A 6000-nucleotide genomic window follows, 5' to 3' on the forward strand; every position below is an offset into this window, starting at 1 on the left:
AAGGACTGACTCGGGCCAGGAAGACAGAAATTATTGTTATAAGCAGCATTTTTGCAAGGTGGTCTAGCCTACAACAGGCACTCACCTTCTGCTCAGCATTGAATGTTTTGAGGCTAGTGAACTAGAGGGAACTGAAAACAGAATCTAAGCTTCACTCAATGACTCTGTGTTGGTGACAGCAAAAAGTGTATTATGGGGGGTGTGAGTTGAGATGGGTGTCATGCCATGGGAAGAAAGAGACCAAGAAGTGTTTCCTGGACACTGAGAAGTGTCTTCTATCTCATGGTGACCTATTCCCCAGCACAGCTGATTAGGGCATGTGTCTTTACTTCTCAAGATATAGGCGTAATGATGAGAAATAGTATTTATATGACTCCTGAAAAAATAACAGAGACAAATCCAAGATGTGTAAAGCCTAAAAGTGACTTTGCCAGTGCCTGTTTTATTGTGTCCCAAATATAACCACTTTAAAACTACAGTAATCAAAACAACGTGGTGCTGGCTTAAGGACACACCTAGAAATCAATCAAATATAAAGGAGAGCCAAAAAGTAAACATGCCCATAGGTGGTCATTTGAGATTCAATAAATGTGCCAGCACACCCTTTTGGGAAAGGACCTTCATTTCAACCAATGATTTTGGGGAAACTGGATATACACACGCATGAGGAAGTAGTTGGGACCTTACCATAAGCCACATACAAGAATTAACTCAAAATGTATCAAACAATAAATGTAAGACCTAGAACTTTAATATTTTTAGAAAAAACATTGAAGAATATTTCATGACATAGGATCTTAAAATGATTTCTTGTATATGATTCCAAAAGCACAAGAAACAAAAGAAAAAACAGATAAACTGGATTTCATCAAAATTTAAAACTTTGGGGAGACCTTGCAACATGGGCACAATAGAATGCTCCACCAATCTTACCCCCACGCCTCAAGGACATAAATTTAACAAGTATCTACACAAGAAAAACACCTCCATAAAAACCAAAAGCAGGTGAATCCTCATAGATACCTGGTTTTAACTCTATATCACTGAAGAGATAGAAAAAAACAGTCTTGAATTGCCAATGCCACTCCTTCATCCGGGCAGCAGGAATGTGGTACAGAGTCTCTGGGTACTGGGGTACTGGAGGGAGGAGAGCACAGCAATTGTGAGGTATTGAAGTCATTGCTGTCCTGTTACAGAAGAAAGGAAAATTGGATCAAACTCAGCTGACACACACCAATGGAAGGAGCATTTAAGCCAGGCTTAGCCAGAGGAAAATCCCTGATCCCAGCGGTTGAAACTTGAGTTCCTGCAAACCTTGCCAGTGAGGGCTACAGTACTCTGGTTTTTCAAGTAAGCTTGAAAGGCAGTCTAGGCCATAAGGCCAGAAATTCTTAGGTGAGTCATGGGGCTGAACTGGGCCCAGAGACAATGGACTGGTGAAGAGAGGATCAGGTGACTTACTGAGACAGCAGCTTTGGTGACTAATGGAGTGCTGGCTTTACCCCTCACTTAACTCCAGGATGCACAGTCTGTGGCTCTAAAAGAGACCCCTTCCTTTCACTTGAGGAGAGGAGAGTTATCACCTGCTAATGGTATCAGCAATACCCAGGTACTATGCTGAGGGCCTTGGATGAGCTTCTAAGATCTGCTGGCTTCAGGTGGGACTTAGCACATTACCAGCTGTGATGGCTATAGGAAAAACTCTGCTTGGTAAAAGCAGAGAAAAAAGCAAAAGGGAACTTCGCCTTGCACCTTAGGTACCTGCATGGCCACAAGGGAGTAGAGCACCAAGCAGGCTCTTGAGGCCCCTAATTCAGGGACTTGGTTCTTGGATGACATCTATTTACCTGCTTTGGCCCAGACGGGAGTCCACTGCCCTGTGGAATGAGTCCCAGGCCTGGCAGCATTCACTATGAGTTGACTTAGGAGACTGTGGGCATTAAGGGAACATCTGTGGTAGTCTGGCCATACTCTTCATTGTGGCAATGGTTATGGGGTGACCACTGCCTTTGGAAAGAGGAGTGTGGGAAGAACTGCATCTTGTGGTTTGAGTGCCAGCTCTGCTGCAGTAAAATAAAAGCACCATACAGACTTCTAAGGTTTTTGACTTTAGTCCCCAACTTTCAGGCGGCACCTCTGGACCCACCCAAGGCCTAGGGGAACTCGCCGCCCTGAAGGAATGAACACAGACCTGGCTTCCTCTGCCATCTGCTGCTTCCAGAGTCCCAGGGCCTTGAGTGAACTTAGGTTGCAACCAGGGAGTGGATACAGAAGGCCTTCAGTGAGATCCAGTGCTCTACTGGATTCAGGTCTGACCCAGTCATGGTGGTGGTGGCCACAACGGTGCTTGTATTAGTCCATCCGCAGCTTTAGGTGTCTCAGAACACACACACACACACACATAAACACACACACACACACACACGCTGTTTTTTTGGGGGGAGAAAGAAAGGGAAAAGGGCAAAATTCTCCGCATTGTAATCCAGAGAATTATCCTGGAACTTGTCCAAGATCATCAAGGTGGTAATTCTATGAGTCTGCAAGAATCACAACATTACTGGTTTTTAGTTCACCCCAAAGGAGATACAGCTTAAATCAAAACATTCAAGTGTTTGGAATATCTGGTATGCCTTCAAAAAAAGGACAGGGAGAAGCACGAAGGTTGAAAAACTACTGGGTACGATGCTCACTACCTGGGTGATGAGATCAATCATACCCCAAACCTCAGCATCATGCAATATACCCATGTAACACATCTGCACATGTACCCCCTGAATCTAAAATAAAAATTGAGATTATTTTTTAAAAATATAAATTTAAAATTAAAAATACAAACAAAAAAAGAATCTATGACTAAGAATGAATGGTCAGATAATACGTATGCACATACCTAATTTGACTAAGAACTGTAAACTGCTAACTCACACCATTGGCCAATTTTTTTATTCAGGCTCATTTTCTTGTTAATTGTCAAGAGTTCCTTTCTATTCTTGTTAGCTTCTGACAAAGCAAATTATCTTCCTTCCATCTGTCATCTGTTTACTGTATCTGCATTATTCTTCATTGATGAAATTATCAATTTTCATATATTCATATTGTTTTTTCTTACATTGAGGGTTTTTAGCTTTATATTGTTTGTATTGAGTTATAATTTAAATACAAAAGGGTATGTAGAGTGTTAAGTATATAGTAGGATGAGTTATAATTTAAATACAAAAGGATATGTAGAGTGTTAAGTATATAGTTGGATGAGTTTGGACATGCATCTACACTCATGTAACCACTACCACAGTAAAGATATACAACATTTTCAGCACGCCAGAAAGTTCCCACTTGCCACTTCCCAGTTAATCCCCCACACAAAGCAAATACTGCTGTAATTTTCATCACCATAAGTTAGTTTTTCATATTCTAGAATTTCATATAAATGGAATCTGACATAAAAAAAAAAAAAACAAATAAGCCTAGACAGTGAAGACCACACTAAATACCTAATTACTCAATGATCAGACACTGAAGAACATCTGCTAGTGTCAACACCATCCAGGAGAGCATAATCTCCCCAGATAAGCTAAATAAGCACAGGGAGAAGCCAGAGACCTTTCAGACAGGAAATTTAATTTAGCAGTGTTAAGAAAACTCAAATAAATTCAAGATAACACAGAGAAGGAATTCAGAATTTTATTAGATAAGTTAACAAAAAAGGTTAAAATAATTAAAAGGACTCAAACAATAGTTCTGGAGCTGAGAAATGGAGCCATTAAAAGGAATGATATCGTGCCCTTTGCAGGGACATGGATGAAGCAGAAAGCCATCATCCTCAGCAAACTAACATAGGAACAGAAAGCCAAACACTGCATGTTCTCACTCATAAGTGGGAGCTGAACAGTTAGAACACATAGACACAGAGAGGGGAACGATACACACTGGGGCCTGTTGGTGGGGGCAAAGAGAGGGAGAGCATCAAGACAAACAGCTAATACATGTGGAGCTTAATACGTAGGTGACAGGTTCGTAGGTGCAGCAAACCACAATGGCACATGTTTACCTATGAAACAAACCTGCATGTTCTGCACATGTATCCCAGAACATAAAGCAAAATAAAATACAAAAATGCAATTGGCATACTGAAGAATGCATCAGTCTTTTAACAGCAGAATTGATCAAGCAGAAGAAAATATTAGTGAGCTTGAAGACAGGCTATTTGAAGACACACAGCCAGAGGAGACAAGAGAAGAAAGAATAAAAAACAATGAAGCCATGAAACATGGCTATAGGATCTAGAAAAATAGCTTCAAAAAGGCAAACCTAAGAGTTATTGGCCTTAAAGAAAAAGTAGAGAAAGAAATAGTGGTAGAAAGTTTATTTAAAAGAATAATAACAGAGAACTTCCCAAACCTAGAAAAGGAGATCAATATCCAAGTACAAGCAGGTTATAGAACACCAAGCCAATTTAACCCAAAGAAGACTAACTCAAGCTACTTAATAATCAAACTTTCAAAGGTCAAGAGCAAAGAAAAAATTCTGCAAGCCCCAAAGAAAAAAAATAGCATACAATGCAGCTGCAATACACCTGGCAGCAGATTTTTTAGTGGAAACACACACAATATTATAAGACTGTAACTGTGATGTGTAAACTACTCATTTCCTAAATAGAAAGACTAAACAATGAACCAATAATAATAATAATAACTGCAACTTTTGAAAATATACACAGTAAAATAAGATATAGGCAGAAATAACTAAAAGTTAAAAAACGGGGGGATGAAGTTAAAGTATAGAGTTTCTATAAGTTTTCTTATTGCTTGTTTTTTTTAAGTAAAGGGTGTTAAGTAGCTATCATGTTAAAATAATGGGTTATAAAATAGTATTTGCAAGCCTCATGGTCACCTTGAACCAGAAAACATACAATGGATTCACACACACAAAAAAAACCATAAAAAGCAAGAAACTAAATTGTATCGCCAGACAAAATTATCTTCAGTAAGGAAAGATAGTAAGAAACAAAGGAAGAGAAGACCAAAATACAGCTGGAAATCAAACACCAAAATGGCAGGACTAAGTCTTTACTTAATTATCAATGATAACATTGAATGGAAATGGACTAGACTCTCCAATCAAAACACATAGAGTGGCTGAATGTATGAAAAAACAAAAACAATTGATCTGTTGCCTACATGAAACACACTTCACCTATGAAGGCACACATATACTGAAGATAAAGAAATAGAAAAAGATGTTCCATGCTAATGGAAATGAAACAAAACAGGGGTAGCTATATTTATATTGGATAAAATATATTTTGAGACAAAAACTCTAAGCAGAGACAATAAAGTCAATATATAATGAATAAGACATCAATTCAGCAAGAAGATATAACAGTTTTAAATATATGTGCACCAAACAGTGGAGCACCCAGGTAGATAAAGGAAATATTATTAGAGTGAAAGAGAGAGATAGGCCCCAATACAATAATAGCTGGAGATTTCTACGTTTCATTTTCAGCATTGGACAGGTCTTCCAGACAATACAAACAAAGAACCTTAATCCCTACTATAGAGAAAATGGATTTAATAGATACTTACAGAACATTTCATCCAATGGCTGCAGAATAAATACTGTTGTCCTCAGCACATAGATCATTCTCAAAGATAGACCATATGTTGTCATGAAACCGGTCTTGAAACATTAAAAAAAATTGAAATATGTAATCCCAGCACTTTGGGAGGCTGAGGCTGGTGGATCACGTGGTCAGGAGATCAAGACCATCCTGGCTAACACAATGAAACCCCATCTCTACTAAAAATACAAAAAATTAGCCTGGGCGTGGTGGCGGGCACCTGTAGTCCCAGCTACTCGGGAGGCTGAGGCAGGAGAATGGTGTGAACCTGGGAGGCGGAGCTTGCAGTGAGCAGAGATGGCACCACTGCACTACAGCCTGGGTGACAGAGCAAGACTCCATCTCAAAAAAAAAAAAAAGAAATTGAAATAATATCAAGC

This window comes from Pongo abelii, chromosome 20, assembly GCF_028885655.2.
Source record: "Pongo abelii isolate AG06213 chromosome 20, NHGRI_mPonAbe1-v2.0_pri, whole genome shotgun sequence".
NCBI classification, from domain to species: Eukaryota; Metazoa; Chordata; class Mammalia; order Primates; family Hominidae; genus Pongo; species Pongo abelii.